Here is a 22,331-nt window from a genome sequence, read left to right as displayed (position 1 = left end):
AAAACGAGCCCTTAGGTATACACTTCTCTTATATATATATATATATATATATATATATATATATATATATATATATATATATATATATATATATATATATATATATATATATATATATATATATATATATATATATATGCGGGGCTGAGTTTGACACGCGACCGTTGACATCAGCGCGCCCGTGCGACAGATAAATCTCGTGTCGCGCGGGCGGCAGGGCGTACTCAGGCGCCGCTATTCGTCTCCCTTATCGACCTCATCACTTCAGACCGCAAGGGCGAAACCGTAAGAGGAAGACGAGAAACCAAGCAAGAAAGGACGCCGAGTTGAGCCATGCACCGGAGGAGACAAACGAGCAGGGTTGGCGCTTATCGCCGCGAAGCCCTTTAGCTCATTGCCACGCCCACGAACTGGCGGAGGAAAATCTCTTTAGCACACACGACGTCGCGGGAACGGGTCGCGCCCGCAAAGAGCCGCGTATACATGAATATCCTTCTTCGCGCCAACCTATGCGAGACTGTTGCGAACTCGCTAAACGGTACCGTTATATTCGCGTACCAACATTGTATTTTTAAAGGCGAACACATCGAGAAAGATGGAGAGAGAAAGAGAGAGATATGGAGAGAGAGGGAGATATATATATATAGAGAGAGAGAGAGAGAAGGAGAAAGAGAGAGAGAGAGAACACTATTTTTTCCACCGGGTACGCGTTCTCTTCGACCCGACAATGGCATTCCTAGCATTGCTTGAATTTACCAGTGTGTTCCCGATTCGGGCTCTAAAAATGGCGCGTAATTGCGCCCACTCTGCGCTTCAGAACCCGATCGTAACCACCGTGGTTAGTGGAATGAGGCGCCACTCTGCACTCATCATCTTAAAATAAAATCTGCGAGCACACCTTAAAGGACTCCGAAGTGATATGAATGAATCCAGGGTTCCACATTATACGAGTTATGCCGCAATAATGTCGTAATTAAGATACGTATATTCCGAGAACGTATATGCAGAGAATTTCCAAGAACGTCAAAATTTAGAGCACATATATCCGAACCGGTTTTGGCACACGCACGGCACTGACTTTTGAAGGAAACTGGCACTTCCGCTAGCTGTTGTTTCGTTCGCGTTTCGTCTTGTCCAGAGAGTACGTACGGTAACGCTAAATATGAGTAACAACAGGCTGGCCCTGGTTAAAGTGACCGATCAAGCCTGAACAACGACACTGACAGACGGTAAATTGCGTAAGAAGGTACCATCAATTGACATGGTTGAATTCCTTAACATGTTTTTTCTATGTAGATGCCACTTTGCAGTGTTGGCTTAAGTTGGGCACGCACACCGTGTTTGAATTCGCATTGAGCGCGACTGTATACATGCGTGTTACGGTCACACGCATACGCACCTTCACCAGTTCGCACCACGATGTCCAGCATAAACACGAGATGTCACCTTGGAGCCAAAATGTCCGGAAGAGGCCGTTAACGCGAAGAAAGAAAGAGAAAAAGAAAGAAACAAACAAACAAAGAAACAAACCAAGTGCGCACAGTGTACGCGCGACCGGGTGACGTACATCACGGAGCCCGCGTGCATTCCTTCACACATGGGCGCGCGGACAGCTTAGTAGTACATCTCCACGAAGCACAATGGACCGCGAGCTTCGCGACGGCTCCAGACCTGCAGTGCCTTGCGCGAGTAAATTGCTCGGATCCCACGGCGACTCTTTCCGGGTCGGCGTGCCGTAGACACAGTGGCGCCGTTATTCTTCCGAGGCTCGTTCGGCGAGCGCTAAAGGGCCGCACAACGCGTTCCTGCAGCTACAGGTGCAAGCGCGTGCCGTACATTAAACTTGCTATTTGAGAGGGAAAAGCAAAAACAAACGGAACGATGAAGAAAGAAATGAGGTAGAATGGATAGGTAAAAAATATACACAAATGAAACACCGTTGCAACGCTATAAAGCGAAGTGGAAAACGCACGAAGCGCCAGCAGGTTGTCGTTACACAACCATGTGCGACATGCCGGAACCAGCGCCTTTTACCGGAACAGAGGCACCGGACACAGACAGCGAGGGTTCACGCGACGCACACTCGGAGGCACCCGCGACGTGACGTTCACATACATGTGAACGGGGCACCCGTATAGCTGCGTTTACCTTCCCGTATAGCTGCGTTTAAAGCGAACGCTTAGTTAACATAGCTGCATGTGTTTCGAACAAAACAATTGTTTTTGTTATAGTACTTTGAAATGTATACATGCCTTCGTCGTGTATGATATACCAATGGGAGTGGTGCGGCTATATACATTATAGAAAACACATTACATTTATGTTCTATGTTGAAACGGCGCGCCACCCATTCAGCAAACTTGTTCTTTTTTGTTTTGTTTTATGTACACTTGGGGTTCAGTTTTGGGAAAATAATGCGGATAGCCGCGCCTCTCACATACAGGTAAGCAACCGAATTATAAGAGACATGCTAATCAGTTGCTGAACGTTATTGATTCTCCCCATCGTCTGTTTGCTGTGAGCTGATTTTTCTGTTCTTGTTTTTTTATGTCCACTGGCGGTTCGGTTTCGGGCAATTAACGCGGATAACCGCGCCTACCGCATACAGGTAAGTAACCGAATTGCAAGAGACGTGTGAATCAGTTGCTGAACGTTATTGATTCCCCCCATTGAATCGTACGTGTTTTCCCGCGTTTAATTTTTTTTTCTAATCGTACGAACAAATTTCTACTGTTTTCTATTAGAGTTTTCCCACATAAGGTTTCATGTTCCAGCATTCACAGCAGATCTGCGATGTCAGGAACAAAGTGTGTATGAGGCTCTGATCACCAAGGCAAGTATAATTTGAACAGTCTTAATTTCAATAGCTCACGTTACAAAGCTCCTTATTCTATCTATTATTGAGGTTACATAACGTTAAAATGTTCATGCCGTCAGCGCAATTATCAGTCAAATATTTATTTAGTACAAAAAAAAAGAAATATAAAGAAGTGACTTTTCCGTTTGCTACTATATACACTCCACCGACAATGGTAAATCAAATGGTCCAACACTTTTTCCAATATTTGCTCACTGCAATCTCTGTGCTCCGGGAAGTATATACAGAAAAAGCCAATTGTGACAAGTGCACACACAACTGACTCCGACTCGGAAATAGAAGACAATACGCAACGCCATATGGACGGGCACGTCGCTATAAGCCGATAAGATAAAACAGGTAGAAAAGCTAAAATATAGTATTTGCGAAGCTATATCATCACGGCCACTTCCTGCGCTGACCTGTGCATTACGCCGCCGAGTGACGCTTCAAAAGGTGCCGGCTAGGAAGCGCTCGGAAGCCTAGACGTACGAACAAACGCACAAAAACAAGACACTATCTGACATATCGTTTCGAACAATGGCCACTTACGGGACATGACGTCATCAAATAAAGAAAAATGGCACGGCCCTTTATGACGCGTCGATCCAAAGCACAGGCGACGATGGCATTGATCGCGCACGAACTAAACTGCACACGCACGTGGCCGAGGTGGCATCACCGCGTCTCGCTATGAAAAACAAACGACACAGAAGAGGAACTACCGACAACGGCGCACAGGAGCTGAAGCCGAGCGCTCGATCTAGGACATCTGCAAAGTAACATTACGGCGTCGGCGCACCCGGCCATGGATCATTTGCGCGGTGCGTGGAAGTATACACTCGGTAAACAAGAGATAAGTAAGAAGATGACCGGCTGGAATAAAGAATAAACACGGCGTAGAGTAATGTTCACCTCCGGCGTGCGGCTCACGTGCGTGTGTGTGTGTACACTCGCGCAAGAAGCGAAGGCATAACCACTGGCTCCTCGCAGTTGCTCCCGTAAAATTGCAGACGCCAGCAGCAACGAGGCCTCTCCGCAGTGTGACGGGGCTGACGGCCCGCGAGGAAAACGCGGCACCCGAAACTGGTTCCGCGGCAATTTTCGCATCCCGCGGTCCGAACAGGGCAGGGCGCGAAGACACAATAGATGCGTGGCGACACGCTCCAGTCAGCAACACGCGCGGGATGACATGCACCGCCACAAAAGAGAGACAGCGAAAGGGACGCGCGTTATACGTTAACCGCGGGCGCGGCGCCGGACGGGTTTCCTCAACGTCGCCCGGGGACATTTCGAGGGCCGCTAATGAGTAACGAGTGATTGTGTTCTCTGAAATAATGAACAAAAAAGAAACTGTCTATTACTACCTTGTCATCACTGTCACGGAAAAGTAAAACTATAGTTAAAACTTAGCGCTAATCCTGTCGGCCTGCCCTATATACCTTCTACGCATCCTCAGTTTCGGTTTCATCATCGTCACCATCATTATGATTTATTATACCTTAAAGGTTCTGGGATGGGCATCACTTTAAGGCACGGTTGCGAAATATTATATACAAGGTCACAAAGAAGAAAGATATATGCAACGCGTTTGCGCAATGCATACAACGCACTTTACAGAACCATGCATGCTACAACACCCAGAACGTCATGGAATACCAAATCTCGCAAACTGTCTCTCTTCTTGGGCTGGGCATGTCACATGACTTGCACATGCGCTTAACTGGTTTGATTGATTTGTGGGGTTTAACGTCTCAAAACCACCATATGATTACTAGAGACGCCGTAGTGGAGGGCTCCGGAAATTTCGACCACCTGGGGTTCTTTAACGTGCACCCAAATCTGAGTACACGGGCCTACAGCATTTCCGCCTCCATCGGAAATGCAGCCGCCGCAGCCGGGATTCGAACCCACGACCTGCGGGTCAGCAGCCGAGTACCTTAGCCACTAGACCACCGTGGCGGGGCGCGCTTAACTGGTTTCCAGGTGCCTATATGTTTTCTTCCTTCCAAAAATAAATTAGTTGAGAGTTATCGCTCGTCTGTCTTTTTCTTGTCAAATTTTTTTTGTGCGCGCTGAAAAAGTTATATCATGTCTTTCTCATGTCTATTATTACCAAATTTTAAATTATTTACCCGGCACGGTCAGCGTATGCGATCTGTTAAAGAGAAAGCATTGGTGGGATCATTAAGCGCAAAAAGTGACCATTGGCGTCAACACAAAACGAAGCCAGAAAAGTCATGTGATCCCCCATGATGTCATGATAACGCTTTCCCTGACGTTAGAGATAGCCAAAACATTGTGACGTCCCCCAATTAGATCTTATTATTGATTTAAATGAATAAATAAACAGAAGAATTGTCGCCACACCCCCTTTACATTTGACTATTAGGATAGGGAAAAAAGCAAAAACAACAAGAACTTGTAAGCGTGGTGTGTTCAAGCCACACATACGGAGCAGTTCTTCGACAACTTCCACCGCAAACTGACGTCGGCAGCCAGTACGTACATACAGTCCTGCATCTGGTACGTTCACAAGCCACGTCTTAACATATAGCATACGCGTACGATTGCAAGTCACCTGGTCAAAGGTGGGCCAGTACCGGAAGCTATACAACACTCCGGATGCGTAGAAAATATCGGAGGGGGGGGGGGATCAAGCCACTCAATTGATTAAAAATAGGATGGTTTTCGTCTGCCAGTCGTCTTTGGCCAAGGGCCGCTATGTGTCGAGTAAGTGCACTGGTATGAAAAGCAGCAGCCAAGCGGGCGGTCGCAGGGAATCATTAAATCAATTTGTAACAAGAAACCGCGAGTACAAGATTATGGAGCCTTTGTTTTCGGAAGTAACAACTTAATTGTGCGAGCAAACGTACTCCATTGAATTTCATCGATTCATTGACCTACGAATATATATCGCCGAGTTCACCTTTAACTACGTTCTCACTTTTTTTCCCGCTTTGGCAATCCTGTTACGGCATGCAGTGACCATGCTCTAGGGAGGCTGAAAAAACCACGCCAATCACCAGGTCAAAATATACACCATACCATACAAACGGTGAAAAGTAGGTACTATAATATACACGTAATACCAATTATGACCAAGATAAGTAATCTTATTATCGATCGGGGCAAAAGGGAATGTATGGCCAGGTCAACGCCACGTCTAAACTGAGTCGGAACAGGCGCCGTGTTGCCGACGCCTCGATAAGGACACGACGACACGCAGTGTGTCATATCCCACGCGGTCCTTCGTGCAGTAAAGGGTTCGTCGAACCGAGTGTGTACAGTTTATCTCACTGCATGTTGTCACAACAAGGCGATGCTGACAAGGAAATATAGGTGCTGACAAATAAATATATATGATTGCGCGAGTGTCGGCAATACGCTTTGAGCCTCAGGAGACGCTAGCTCCGGCTGGCGATAAGAAACGCATCTAAGTTCTCGGTAGCCACCAATTGCGATAAGGCTACGGTCGTCAAAAAATAAATGAATAAAGGAAGGCTAGCGAGGTTAAACGTTTATCACTTCATAGATAAGAAAGAAAGAAACGAAAGATAACGCCTTCTGGAGTTCCGTACACGCCTGGACACATGCTCCCAGTGGACGATAACGTGGAATGCGGCTTCATATATCTATAGCGGTAAGAACTCATGCACCATACATTCCGGATTATATACAAATGGCAGTAAGAAATAAAAAAAAGTACTAATTCTTCCGACGCGAGGTAAAATTTACAGATATTACTTCCTTTGGCATTGTATAACAATTAACGATCCTTTTCTTATGAATTGTACAGCTGCATTCTCACTAAACGGTGAAACAATTAAGAAGCTTCTTTTCCCAAATGCATTTTCTTCGGGCCTTTAAGCTTTCCAAATAAATAAATAAATAAAAGTGTTTGCCCTGTTATGACCGGCGTCAGCAGGCGCCATGCTGTCGCTGAGAAGCGTAGCCGGGCCGCGTTCCCACGCCTGGAACCCAGGTTTTCTTGGAACCAGCGTCGAGATCTGACGGGGGAGCGGCGCTCTTTTAACCCTCAAACAAGTAGCCGACTCGCCGAATGCTTATGCCCGCCAGGTTTGTCACGGCTAGCCGGCGGATGAGACGTCACGTCGCCACGAAGCGGTAAGCCGTTCCAGAGGGGACAACAAAGACAGCGTCTTCCTTTGTAGAAACGGCGACCGCCGCCACAAAGTGCCCTGCTAATTGAGCGGACAGATTGGCGGACCGTTTGATGTCTGCTGTCCGAAGCTTGGAACCCCTCGACCAGCGACATACACGACGAGCAAGAGACTCTTTGGCGCCACCTTTAAGTGCAGTGATCTTGACTCGAAATTGGCTGTTCACGTGCGCCGTGCATGCTCGTACCCCTCACCTGTTGTGTGTGTGTGTGATTGGTGTTCCACTGAAGAAGGAGGAGCCCGACAGGGCTTATAACGGCGCCGCAGAGTGCAGGACGTCGCTCTGGACCAACTAAAGGTTCAACCACCACGTTCGTAGTTTGTGATGGCTCTGGACCAAGAAAAGGTTCAACCACCACGTTCGTGGTTTGCGAACTCTTAACCTCATGCTGTAAATATTTGTAAATAGTGCCATAAACCTGTTTGTTTTTTCGTATCCCCATCTTGTAAGCGGTCGTTTCCTCAACCCGAAGCTACACCACGCAACCACAGCACACCGAGTTACGCACAACTGGTTGGCATCGGTGGGATTCGAAGCTACAAGTGACAACAACAGTCGGCCCAGGAGAAGCAGCTGGCTCGAGACATGGATCACGTATGGGTGAGTGCTTGGCTTTTCCTTTGAGTGAACCAGGTTCTAAAAGAGGGTAAATTTTAGAACTGATAGTTGACTTTGCCGAAAGACTCAGTTTCGCCGTTTCGGAAAGTTGTTTTGGAAGTAGCGAGCACTCAGTACGATCATGGACTTACGGGAGCTGCAGAAGTCAGACTTGTTGCTGTTGTGTGAGGAATTGGGGATCGATACAAAGGGTTTGGCACGAAAACCCATAATCATTCAAGCGATTAATGATTTGGGGGCTGATGATGAGGAACTAAGTGAAGAATGGGACCTCATCATCGAAAGAAAACTAAGAGCAGCTCAGATGGAAGGAAAGAGTGAACACGAAAGAGAAGGCCTCAAGAGAAAGTTTTTCGAACAAGACTATGAGTTGCGTATGAAAATGGGACCCCAGCGAGGAGTACTTCTCGAAAAGGAGGCAGAGTTCGAGATGTCTAGGTACATGCAGCCATATGAGGTATCATGGGATATGGGCCTGTATCTAAGACTGTTTGAACGAAAGTGTAGGCAACTGAAGTGTGAGCGAGACACCTGGTCTCAGAAGCTACGCACGGTTCTGCCCTGCGAGGCAGCGGATGTTGTTGCGCGACTCAGTGAGCAGCACGCGAACAACTATGAAGTTATTAAATCAGAGCTAATCAGGAGATTTGTAAACTCGGTTAGCAAAAAGAAAGAAAGACTCGCACCGGAGTCTGAAAGCGAGGCGCGTCGCAAAGCGCCGGAAGCTGAGGCGCCTCATAAAGCGCGACAGGAACAGATTGCGCCAGAGAAGGGCCCGCATATTCTCGAATGCATCCATGTAAATGATGTACAGAACGAGGCCGTGGCCGGTCTGGAGGTGGGGACGATGTCGGAAGACGCTCCTTGCGTGGATGAGGAGGGTGCCAGCAGCCCTAATGGGCCCAGTAAGAGACTGGAAACCTTCTTCGTGCCTCAGGGGGACCTTTCGACATTGTCAAATTTAGGCATGGTTAGCGCAGTGGCTGATGAGGGCAAGAACGCCACGCTTCAGCAGTGCAGCGATAACACCGAGCAGGTTTGCAAACATCGCAGAAAAAGGAAGAAGCGAAAGCGTTCGGCACTGCCTAAGCATAGGACTAGTCCCACACCGTCCCGCCAAAGACGAAAGGGTAGGCCACTAATCCGTTTAAGGAAACGTCTATGGGGCTGTTCATGGAGGCACAAGCGGCGAGCCAGGTGTGGAGGGAGAAAGGGAGGTGCGTCACCCCAACGAAGCGCGCGGTTCAGCTCAACAACTTCGGAAAAGCGGCCTTGCCCGAAGGGTCAAAGTCGAAAGGGCAGAGTGGCTAAATACCGCGCAGGGGTGAATACAAAGAGAAAATGGCACAGGCTCCCCCCCAGCTTCTGGCGTCACGTTCAAATTCCTACGGGGAATAGGACGAAGTGAAGAATGAGGCATGACGGCAGGACACCGCCTAACGTTCGTGTGTTTTGTAGCCTCTGGCGTGCTGGAAAACAGCCGGGACCGCGACCCCATCGTGTGCGATTAAAAGCACCATGAGAAGAGGGTTCACGTTCAATATGAGTAACGTTTGCACAGGCGGATTAATTATGACTACTCAGTATTGCATTGGAGATGCAGATTTCAACTAGTTTAAATTTGGTAAGTTACGTAATGCGGTGTAAAGTTTGCAGAAAGAAAACCGCCGAACTAGAAGTGCTTTAATCACTAGTGCGAAAATTTGCGTAAGGTAAAAACAGAGAAAATGGGTCATTTTTCTCGTTTTTATTAAAAGGTTTAGTGTTATATCGTATGCCTTCACTGTCATGTGGATTTGGAGTGAATGAGCATTTGAGGGAGATGTTAACATGGACCAAGTGATTTCGGAAAATGATTAAGTTTGGCGCGACACGGTAGAAATGCCGTTGCGCGCATTGAAAATCTTGGTGTACTGTTTTAGCATAAAACCTATGCAATTGTTGGGCGGTGCTTTAAGGAGTATTGCACCTAGGATTACTTTTGTTGCACACGGTGTGTTACAACGTAACGTAAGAAAGACAAATTGTTAAGGATTAAGCTTTTGGTTAGTAGTGCCATGAATTTCGCAGCGCCGTAAGAATGAGAATAATTGAAAGCGCTCAAAAGAACTCAGTGTTTTGTTTTTTATTCAAAGGTGTTGGCAAAGGCAGGTAACTAACCGAACTAACCTGCTAGAAGGCAGTGTTTGTTGCTTTTTGTTGTTGTCTTCTTTGAAGAATGATTGATCATATGAGCGGATCATTTAAGCTTTTCCTGAACCGTTGAGGTAGCCCGTTAGGTCAAGGCTTAGGTTATGCTTTCGGGAGGCTGGTGAGCTTTATGTCTCAGTGGTAGACAATTATGGGCGGCCGTAAACAAAGACGGACGTTCGGACAAAAGTGGCGCTCACTGAATCCGAGTTCCTGACTGATGCTCTCAGCGGGACAGAACCGATGAAAGCAGTCAGCGACGAAAAGAAGGAGACAGCCGTATTAATTCAGGACGACAATGGTATCAAGCAAAGCTGCGCGTTGCTTGCGCCAGAATTTGGGCTCTCGTGAGATAACGTACTGCGCTTCAGGAAAGGAGTGCGCCTGCATTGTGTAGAGCATTCATCAGTGGCAGTGTTATCTCAGGGGAGGGCTCATTTAAAGTAGGGACAGATCATTTTCCCCTTACTTGGCTGCAAACCGTGACATAAAAAAATAGTCGCCTTGTGAGGCAGAGCTTGATTCTTCGAAAATACAATTTTGGCATTAGGTAAAAGAAGGGCAAATTGAATGGAAACGTTGACACGCTTAGCCGCTCTTTCTAAACCATTCTGGAGTGCTCTTTATGTATCAAAATTGATATTTTAGTTTTTTTTCGTGCATCTTATGTAAATTTGTAAGGTAGCACGTCTGGTTTCTCTGCTCAAGTGAGTCCTGAGAGTTCTGAGAGTGAGCTTTTGTTAAAGCTAGTAATTAAAATTGGTTTGTCATCCCTCTTTTGGCTTGGTTTGTTCGAAGGGGGCCGAGTGCTTGCTTGTGCATGTGGTCCAGTTGCAGAAACGGTGTCGAAGATTCGGCCTTTACTCAGACCATGCCACAAGCGAAGACGAGTTCTTGGGATTTGACTACGGACCCTTTCGTCGTCCCTGCGAGCAGCAGTGTTGACCGCTGCCCTCCGTGACTCATCTGGCGAGGGGGAAGCTGTTATGACCGGCGTCAGCAGGCGCCATGCTGTCGCTGAGAAGCGTAGCCGGGCCGCGTTCCCACGCCTGGAACCCAGGTTTTCTTGGAACCAGCGTCGAGATCTGACGGGGGAGCGGCGCTCTTTTAACCCTCAAACAAGTAGCCGACTCGCCGAATGCTTATGCCCGCCAGGTTTGTCACGGCTAGCCGGCGGATGAGACGTCACGTCGCCACGAAGCGGTAAGCCGTTCCAGAGGGGACAACAAAGACAGCGTCTTCCTTTGTAGAAACGGCGACCGCCGCCACAAAGTGCCCTGCTAATTGAGCGGACAGATTGGCGGACCGTTTGATGTCTGCTGTCCGAAGCTTGGAACCCCTCGACCAGCGACATACACGACGAGCAAGAGACTCTTTGGCGCCACCTTTAAGTGCAGTGATCTTGACTCGAAATTGGCTGTTCACGTGCGCCGTGCATGCTCGTACCCCTCACCTGTTGTGTGTGTGTGTGATTGGTGTTCCACTGAAGAAGGAGGAGCCCGACAGGGCTTATAACGGCGCCGCAGAGTGCAGGACGTCGCTCTGGACCAACTAAAGGTTCAACCACCACGTTCGTAGTTTGTGATGGCTCTGGACCAAGAAAAGGTTCAACCACCACGTTCGTGGTTTGCGAACTCTTAACCTCATGCTGTAAATATTTGTAAATAGTGCCATAAACCTGTTTGTTTTTTCGTATCCCCATCTTGTAAGCGGTCGTTTCCTCAACCCGAAGCTACACCACGCTACCACAACACCCCGGGATCGCAACAGCCCCCTCTCTAATATGGAACAATCAGGCGGCGAAAGGCTTGAATGGAGATAAGCGAGAATCAGGTCGACACAGCAGGCCGGCGAGACATTTGCGCACAAGCGAAGGCTTTTTGACAAGTGCTGCACAGCAGCTGAGCTCTGCAGCCTTTCACGCTCGCAAACGCAGTGAGCAGAATGACTTCTTGCTTGCACATTGTGACAAGTCACTCAGCACGCTCATATATATATATATATATATATATATATATATTCTGAGACACAAATGTCAGCAGCCAGCGCAAGACTCCGGCGTATTGCCCTAGAGCGCCACCCCCACGACCCACTCATCTCATTCCGTCGTGGCACGCAGCGAAGGATCGAGGCGTAGAGACGGATCTGAGAAAGGCGTTTCAATGTAGCAGCCGCAACTGTACCACGCGAACGGCCATCACGTCCATACAGGGACAACGGACACGCCGCGCTGATTCGGCGCGCCTCTAAATTACGCAAGGACCGGACCTCACGAAATACGCCGACAGATGAGCCGCCGAAAGCGCGCGGGGGGCGACGGTCGAGAGCACGAACCACACCGCTGCAGTCGTGCGACAGCTGTCCTCGCTTCGCGGTCACAGCGTGCTGGACGGCCGATGGACGCGAATGGAGGCTGCAGGCCCACCGACGAGGCTGCAGGAGGCAGGCACTGCGTGCACGTACTCCATCGCACAATGCGCACGTGCACACACACACACACACACACACACACACACACACACACACACACACACACACACACACACACACACACACACACACACACACACACACACACACACACACACTTAAGAGCAGAAAACGAAATATTAGAGGCGAAAAGGATGCGTAAAACCTTGTATCTAGTCGCCGTCAAAAGACCCTGAAAAGCCGCACTTGTCGACAGGAAACAAATCGCGTACGGTTCCCCATACTGCCCGCCATCAAGAAGAGCGGGCCGGGAAATGAAAAGCGCCGTCAAAGGCAATGCCGCCTTCGCTGATAGGCTATAAAAGAACCCCGCGAGCGACGGGGACCAGACAAAACAGCGAAGGACGGCGAAGTTCTCACTTGCCGAAAGGAGATCGAAAAGCGCGGTTTCCGTATACACGCGCGATCAGCATGCGACGGATAAAGCGTCAAGCTTATAAGTTACACGCTTCTCGTGGGAGGATGCTCGATCAGCTGACTCTGCAGGAGAGGGGGGCGGGCGACCGCCGGCGCCATTCCGTCGACGGATCGATACAGGGGAGGCCGCGGATCCCAAGATGGCGGCAACGGAGGCCGACGTCAGAGGATCAGAGCGAGCAGCATCGCAGAAAACGCGCAGAACAGGCAGAAAAGAAATACCAAATCGCGGAAGAAAGTTAGATTTATCAAATCTTCGCCCAATCTCTCATGCCTTAGCAAACTATTTGAGCACGTGGGTAAACGAGTATCTTGATGAAAGGCGTTCCGCGAGCGTGCGCGTGACAAGCTGTTACGAAGGCGGGCAGCCGAAAGCGAGAAAGCCGCGCATATAGCAGGTCAATGGCTACAGCATGTAATCCTCGCTAAAAGCGAGAAAAAAAAACGAAAAAAAAAACGGGAGCCTCGAAGAGATGGAGTTGGGGGGATGGGGGGGCGGGAGATGTGTCGCGTGTATGTCTACCTAGCCCCGCGGCTGTTTTACACGGATAAAGGTGCGATGGAACAGAAGCTGGGCAGGGCGAATCGGGGTCGGCCCGATGCAAGAACCAAAAGGGTCACAAAGAAGTAAACCAAGCACAACTGCAACAAAACCACCGTTTCAAGAAAAAAAAAACAAAAACGGCGCCGCCGGCACGAAGTGTATAGGTAAACGAGGTTTGTAAAAATGAAAAAAGAAGTCCGCACGCAGTCAGTGATAAAGTGCCGTCAACCGCGTGCGCCAGGCTGGCTTATCGCGCGCACAAATCACAGAGCAAAGTGTACATGCAAGGCCGCTTATAAGCGGCACAGTCGAACGTACACAGTTTTTCCCCGATCGCCAAGCGTAGACGTGTCTGCCGGAGATCTCGGATCAGACGGCGCGCAAGCCCACAAGGTGCAACATGCATATAGAGACGAAAAAAAGAAAGCAAAAGAGACTCTCTCGCATCGAGAACGTTCAACCGGCTATTACTGTGTCACTGCAACACCGGTTACGGATAGCGTAGACTGATACGGGCGTAAACGCACCCGTTGCTTGCGTAACGGGCATCTGCGACCGGCTAGGGGTTGGAAACGCGAGGTCATTTGTCTTCCCAGCATTGCGGCACAAAAGCGTGCACGGGTATAAGTGTGAACGCTCGAGCGAAAGTGCGCTCGGGCGGGCAATGCAACGACCGAACACGGTTATATACGTCGTGTGAAATTAGACCGAGTCGTAATCCTTTATTCCTGGTCTTAGGTTTAGAAAGTCAATTTTGAAAGCGGATTAGGACGATAAGAGGCAGTACCGGCAAACGCTGTATATTACAGTTATCGATCACCAATTACAGCCTAACAATCGATATCGGCTACTAATTTCATTTTTGAAATAAAATAGCAGTCATATACGAGGAAGAAAACGTTTTGGTTGAGTCGGTAATCCATTTATAACTGGCTTTCTGAACTATGGAAAAAAAATCACAGCACATCCACCAAGGAGGATTAAAACAGTTTTTAAATCCTCCTTGATATCCACGGAGTGAATGATGATGAGTGGGACGAAGCGCTAGAGGGTTTCATCGCTAAACCGTGAACCATCCGCTAATATAGCCCACTACATCCTCAAAGACGTGGCAGACACATTATATACTTGTACAAAAAATTGATTATTGGTAAGCCGTAGCTATACGTCGCTTCCTTTTCCCCTTCATTATAACGGCTTTATGGTCGGTGAAGAGGAGATCGGTGATGGGCGTAGTGGGAAGTTTGCAAGGGTCGACGAAGTAGCGGGCCGTTTGCAAAGGTGGAACTATAGGCGGTCACGTACAACAAGAGACTGACACAATGGGAGAATCTATGGTTCTCTTATGCACACCTGGATACAAGTACACGATCATCTTGCATTTTATATTGGCTACTTCTCAACAGTATATTTGCTTTATGGTCGGTGAAATGGTGGATCGGTGATGAGGCGTAGTTGGATGTTTGCAAGGACGAAGTAGTGGGCCGTTTGCAAAGGTGGAACTATAGGCGGTCACGTACATACAAGGGATGGACAGACACACGCCGTTAGTAGCTTCACCCCTAAAACTAAATTCGCCCATCAACGACATCAGTGGAGGCTATGGTGTATGTCGTAGCTTTGCGCGGATATAGATATGATTACATCTGACCCTAACTACCCTTCGAAGTTGGCACACAATGAGGGAATACATCCTTATAGAAATGGTAAAGTTGCCTTTTCCGCTATGCACTTTGAACAACGAATGGCGGCTAGTCACTTACTGCAAACAGCATGCATGTTCAAGCGCTGTTTACTTAAAAAATGATGTGGAAAGTGTAGAGCTGGCTTTCTTGACAAAACACTTACGACAGACAAGCCCCAGCACGTTCAACTAGAACATCGTCTCCACTTGAAGCATGACAGGTGCCGCCATTACTTGGGCAAATATGCATGTGTATACAGAGAAGCGCCCTTGCAAAATATGAAAAGACTCCGTAATAATAAGGAAACTTTTTCGCTCAAAACATTGCAACTGTAGCGTGAGCACATCGGAGATTAGAAGCGGTTGCGATAAAAACAGAAAGAAAATGCGCACACCCAAAAAAGAATAATGTACTGGAAAAGAGGGAGCGCAAAGACACGTACGCTTTATGTATAACACACCCAATAAAAACTATGTGTTATAGAGCTATCTGGCTGTTCTAGTTAATATAGGGCGCCTTAGATATGCTTAGACGCAGTCCAACGCGTGTCACTTTATTGATTGATTGATATGTGGCGTTTAACATCCCAAAACCACCATATGATTATGAGAGACGCCGTAGTAGAGGGCTCCGGAAATTTCGACCACCTGTGGTTCTTTAACGTGCAGCCAAATCTGAGTACACGAGCCCACAACATTTCCGCCTCCATCGAAAATGCAGCCGCCGCAGCCGGGATTCGATCCCGCGACCTGCGGATCAGAAGCCGAGTATACCTTAGCCACTAGACCACCGGGGCGGGGCGTGTCGCTTTATAGAATAAAGCTCTATAACCGAGCGTCAAGCGTTTCACTCTCGTGCAGAAAGGTGACTCGGGCACTACGTATATATATATATATATATATATATATATATATATATATATATATATAACAGTAGCTTCAGAAACCACATCCGCACGCCCCACGCGTTCTCTCGCATCAATAAATCCGTCGACATGCCACGCCAGTCGAGAACGATCCCGAAAGGATCACGTCAACCCTCCCTCCGTTTACGAGGATCACCCATTTCATTCACCTGCCTCAGCTTCACTGAGCTCCACGGCGAACCCCGCACCACCCACCGAGGCCGTTGCAGGAATAGGCACCATTCGTGCAGAAACACACACACACACACACCCACACACATTATATATATATATATATATATATATATATATATATATATATATATATATATATATATATATATATATATATATATATATATATATATATATATATATATATATATATATATATATATATATAACAAAGCAATACGCCGAGCAACAACGCTTGCCACTTGGTGTAAGGGGCTTTCTGGGCAAACCGCCAAGGCGATGAAGAAGACTGGGGTGCGCAGAGTACTACAAATGAGGCCGCGCGCCAAGAGTGAAAAAGCGGAAGCGACTTTTTTCTCTGCCACCGGAGCGTCGGGGACCCGTGGTGGTTGCACGCCGGGGGCGCGTCGTTCACATTTGAGTACGGGTTATAAATGCGCCACACAACGGTAGACGCACAAACAAAGCACTTCAGAAGCACGCAGCCACCGCCCGGTATGGTGGTGCGTCTCCCTTTTCGAAGCCAAAGAGCGAGAGAGGACGGCGATGACAACGCGACGTTGGTGCGCATGGCGGAGAGGAACCAAAAAGGTCATTCACCTCCGCTTCCATCCTCCTCCTCCTAAACACCACCACGAACGAAAGCTTATCCAGGGACTCTCGGCTTCTGCGGCGCAGAGCCCGATCCAGCCTGCGCAACCAACTGTGTAGTGATACCCTCCGGCAGAGATGCCTGTTCGACCTCGTCCAACTGATCTACTTGAAAGAAGATTGCTTCCTTTGCTCGTTAACCTTGCCGCGACCTCAATGACGCGGGGAGGAGAGGAATCTAAATGTCGAGTTAACGCCATCTTCGGACTTTCTTTTCTGGGCCTTCTCTCTCTCTCCCTCTCTATATGCTGCACATATGAAGTTCTCACCAGTGTAGTAAATCTGTTCGGACATATGAAACCAATTTGCACCAGCAAGTAGACAAATGTGGAATTTTTCAGAGTGCTCCTAAACGTACACACTAGAATATGATATTTTCCTTTAGCATCAATGCACTACGTGCATGTGCTACAGGTCACGCTTTGCTTTTTTTTACTTCGCTGGTAAATTTAGCAATAATGTACGCATACGCATCAACGACGCCTCTATTAGTATTTCCGATTATCAATAATAATAATGATAATAATAATAATAATAATAATAAAAGAACAAACAATACCCTTGGCTGATTTCCTCTGCGTTATTATTTTTAAATTTCCTTCTAAAGTGGATGATGCACAGTGGCGTAACTAGGGGGGGGCAAGGGGGTACAAGTGCCCCGGGCGCCACTAGGGAGGGGGCGCCAAGCCGAGTCCTCGGGTTGGCGCCCCCTGGAAAGGTTGTCAATGTTTTTTTCCGTAAAACCGCCTGGAAGGGGGGAGGGGCGAGGTTGTAATGTACGACTGGAAGTGGGGATGGTGGTGAAGGAAAGGGTTGCCGCAATGGCTTTTGCATCGGGAAAAGGATCCTCTATTTTCATTTTGCTGCGCTACCTCCGTGCCTTCCCATGACCCTCGGCTAAGCTTTGTTTTGTGCTCCGCAGCACTGGGTTAGATGAGTTTCAGCGAACCCCACCAGCCTCCCAAACCACTTACTGAAAGCTTCCCTGAAACCAACCACGTACGTAAACAAAATAAAATAAAAAAGTTCGAATGCACCTTTTTTGAGTAAGAACAGAAAACTCCAACGAAATAGCCGATCGTCCAACGACTAATCGTCCACGCAGCGGCGGAAGGAAGGGCGAATATAATCCGTGACCTCGGCACCAAAGGCTAAACAAAGGCGTTTATTCGCAGAGTTCTCTGGAGGAAAGACGGAGAAAGCGTGACACGACGGCGACGTTTGTTGATTCCCTGCATCGCGGGCGCCAGCAAAGCAATAGAAGGGCGGGGGTCAACGTTTCCCACATGCCATCCACCGCCATGGGCAGGTTCATCCTTTGGCCCAAAGAACACGCACCTGCGAAAAAAGCGCAGAGCGTAGTGTACCCGACAGCATGTGCCGACTGCCCCGCTTCGTACGTTGGAGAAACCAAGAACTTCCCTGAAAGAATGCGGCCGCACAAGGATGACCTCCATCAATGGAACAGCGAACGGAGCGAAACGGCAGAACACTCCGACCAGTTTAACCCCCATACCAGACCCGAGGGCGCGGTGTCTAGCTGGTTGCTTTGTTTTGTACTCACCCTGCATTCCTTGGGATGCACAAATAGCGCGAAAGCTTAGGTACGAGAAACTTGGGCCTGGGAAGCGCCCGTGCCGTCAAGATTTTTGCAGTGTGGACTGGAAGAGAACAATGACGGGTAAGGGACTTCCGGAAGTTTGAATAAAAAAAGAAAAATACTATACAAAAACGCGGGCGTAGCTCATCGAAATCAGAACTGGTGGCCCTTGGCCTCCGAAATGGCCCGCCGCGCGCCAGTAGGCAATCGCGGAAGCCTACATTAGCGCTTTTAATGGGGGGGGGGGGGGCTGTAGTAATAATTATTATTAATAATAATATTATTATTATTAATAATAATAATATTATTATTAATAGGAGCTGTAGTAATAATTATTATTAATAATATTATTATTAATAATAATAATAATAATAATAATAATATTATTATTATTATTAATAATAATAATAATAATAACAAACATTATCACGGGCATAATGAGGGGCGCGGAAATATATTTGCCCTGGGCGCCGTCCTATCTAGTTACGCCACTGATGATGCAACCATGTTTATTATTTTGTCCGAGTGTGTGTGTGTGGCGGTGAGGGGAGAAGGAACTTACATTACGCATATGATAACGTTGCCCGCAGAAGGCAAATAAATCTAATCCATGCGAGCAATTGTTACCCAACACTGCGCGTCCTGCCACAAACTGCACTGCATAAGCAGCCTTCGCCGCGACTATAGCCACCGAGTATTCTCACTGCCATGCTACAAGATATAGACGCCGGAAACTTCGTCATCACACTACGCAAATAAAAGGGACTCATTGGCCTGCACGTATTACGTTAGCAACATAATGGTGTCATTGGGCCCGAAACTGAACCGCTCGAGGTATTCCTCAACGCGTCAACAATGACCAGCATAGTATCCGGGTAAAGTCCGAACAGGACTGAACTTATATACAATACACAGGGTGGTCATGTGCACGACCTTATGGGGGGCCGATCATATCTCATTCGACGCAAATGGGGACTGCCAAGCCCGATCATCTTCCTCGAGTCAATCATGCTCACTGCATGAGAAGCGCTCCCTGTACACGAACCTTCTCCGTTTACACGCGCCACGCTCCTCAATAGACGGAGTTATTATAAGCATTCTTATTACCTTCACTGATGATTCGACGCTCGTAGAGTGTCAGCAGCTTGTTACTGTGTCGACTCCATTATTGCCACGCAACTTTACCGACTCCATTACTGCCACATTTCGCCGTGTAAGTATATATTACACATGCTCGCGAGGTTCCCGTATTCGTAATTAGGTTCAGCTCAAATTACACCCGTATGACACCCGTATGATCTCCCTTTGTCTCACCCACTCACTCCCTCCGCTATCCTCTTCTCTTTTCTGTTCCTTTAGTAGATTTTATTATTTGAAGTATTTTTTCGATAAACGCACGGTATACAATGCATTGCCAGTTACAAGACATTTGGGCACTTTTGAGCTGGTACGTTTAACGGAGTTCACTACCGAACACGGGTTATCGAATATCGTGGCATTCCGTTTAAGAAACTAGTTACCCCTTCCTCCCCAACTTGCACCAATTTCGGCTGCACGAATCAGATCGCAAAAAAAAGTTTTGCGTGTCGAGAGTTAACTATATAGGCCATAGCATCGGAAAGAAATCTAGAAAATAAGTTGAACCCAGCTGCAACAGTACCCTAACACCACGAAGTCTATAAAGATATACACAAAACTTTTGGTTGGAGTTTAAATCATCTCCCAAAACGATTGTTTTATCATCTTTAGTGAAGCAGCTGTGTATGCAAACGCACAACCGTTTTCGCACAGAATGCCCGGAGGAGTTTCGGTGAATAGAAATGCGCGCTCGACAAGTCAACCATCGCTCGCACAAGGCTGCAATGGAGGCGTAACTATACGGCCGGCCGTCTTCGTAAGACGGTGAAGCCAACAACAACAAACTATAGGGTCCTTTATTCCGAAGGGCACACAAGAGCGCTTTCACGGGAGCAACCCCGAGTCAACTTCAGAACACGCAAGGCGCGACCACTGTACGCGACTCCACAGAGCCACTTCACCACCGCACGACAGCTACGCGACCCCGAACAAATCCGTGCATTAAAGCGAAATCTTCACTAGCCACCGTAGGTGATACGCATGGGGGAACCAAAAGAGGGCCTTATTGTGTACCTCACGGTCGCCCTTTCGAGAGACGCCGGCTGAATGGTACCGTCACGGGAGCATACTCGGCGCACAACGGGCGATATACATACTGCCTCATCTGGAACACGCAGCCGGTTACCGTTACTGATTGGCTGACAGTAACCTCGCAACCTTCACCGCACTGCACGGAATTGATGGCACGGTGCAAGCAGGTCTACGGCGTGAACGCGCAGCTCACGACGAAGCCGGCTCCGTTTATTCCGCGCATCTCTCACTTTCTCCCCACTCGCATAAACCGTGACGACAAGGACAACAACGTTGGTCCTTTCAACGTGCAAGCAATGCAGCGGGGCTGTGCAAGCGTCGGCGGCTTCGCACAACCACGCGCGGGCTAGCATTCGCATAGTCCATGGTTCGAGCGTCGATGGGGAAAAACAAAGTGGGTGCAGAAAACCGACGCGCCACTTCGAAGAGAAAGGGATCCGTTGTCAATACCGTTTCTCTACGCGTCACCAGGAATGGCGTGCGCGCCGTGAAACAACCGATGCGTTATGTCACAGTAAGCTTTTTTTTTTGCCGCTATTCCCAAGAAAGACCCCCTGTAAAGCTTTTAAGTATTCCAGCTTCACCGGACTGTCGTGTCTTATTGCGCGCGCGCTGCAAAGGAAGTGTCGACTCGGTCGCAAGCAACAAGAGCATGCGAAGCACGCGCGATGTGAAGTACGCGCTGATAACGAGCAAATGAGTCAGGTGCGCGATAAGAAAGCTTGCGCGACGCGTTTTATACATGCATGCGCGGTGACTGCACCGCCTATGCACTGTGAATCATTATTCCACCTAATTCTTAAGCTCGTATACACGTACCGACTCAGGTATGCGCGAAGAACACACATGTAGCGAGTTGCGGGTTAGTATATATGCGGTCACGACGAATTGCCACTAACATTGCGAGTGAGATAGTTCGAAATACGGCGGAAATTAGTGTCGCGTTATTTCAGTTTTTTTTTTTTTCGCTCTCCTTCTCCACTCGACGACTCACGCCATCGCATCAAACACACACACCCATAAAGGCACTGCTTATTTGCGTATCGTATTTTTAAATATGCCACATTGATTTTGATTGATTGATTTGTGGAGTTTAACGTCTCAAAACCACTATTTGATTATGAGAGACGCCGTAGTGGAGGGCTCCGGAAATTTTGACCACCTGGGGTAATATGCCACATTGAGAATTCAATGTTTTGACGAGGAACGTATGAACGCCGTCAGCGAGTTTGACACGATTAGTTCGCACCAGTGAGTTACTGTAAATCGTTGTATTGTTCCGCAGAAAGTGTCAATGTGAACAACTTTGCGTACAGTCCTACATGTGCAGAAGCTCCACCTCCGTAGCTTTCTCTTCAGTGCCAAGAAATATTGTCGCCGATTATATTTATTCGGGCCACAATAAACAAACATGCGCTCGAAAAATCTATTAAATATCATCGCACCTAAGTCAATCATCGTGTCACAAGAAGACAGAGGGTAGAACACGTAGAAAACAGCTATCCGCACAATGACGAATTTTACCGCGTGTTAAGGAAATTCGCCGAATAATAAGAATTGGCTGGCGTGTATACGGTATTATCAACCCATGAGCAGTAACTTAGTCACTAAAGCGGAAAGTATACAACCGCTGCATGCTGCCAGTCCTAACATACAGCACCGGAACCTGGAGAATAACACTATAGAAGAAGCTAAGGATCACACAGCGTACAATGGAACGAATAATGATAGCAGAAACACAGTGCGTCGGCAGATAGCAGGGCAGATCAGATAACATAGGCGGCCGATATTATCGTAGATATATCACCAGACAAAAAGTTCACCAA

At 47.9% G+C, this 22,331-nt stretch overlaps 1 protein-coding gene and 1 long non-coding RNA gene across 2 annotated transcripts in view; both read right to left on the bottom strand.

The window, feature by feature from the left end:
* Window positions 1–22,331, bottom strand: part of LOC119177776 (transmembrane protein 198) — a 111,724-nt gene that overhangs the window by 87,269 nt on the left and 2,124 nt on the right. The window lies entirely within an intron of this gene.
* Window positions 17,863–18,642, bottom strand: LOC142769108 (uncharacterized). The gene is made up of 2 exons (XR_012885665.1): window positions 18,301–18,642; window positions 17,863–18,074 (listed from the first exon to the last, which is right to left on the bottom strand). It is a non-coding gene; the product is annotated as an uncharacterized LOC142769108 (long non-coding RNA).

The sequence above is a fragment of the Rhipicephalus microplus genome, chromosome 1, assembly GCF_043290135.1.
Source record: "Rhipicephalus microplus isolate Deutch F79 chromosome 1, USDA_Rmic, whole genome shotgun sequence".
Lineage (NCBI taxonomy): Eukaryota > Metazoa > Arthropoda > Arachnida > Ixodida > Ixodidae > Rhipicephalus > Rhipicephalus microplus.
This window is presented reverse-complemented; position numbering and strand designations above follow the sequence as displayed.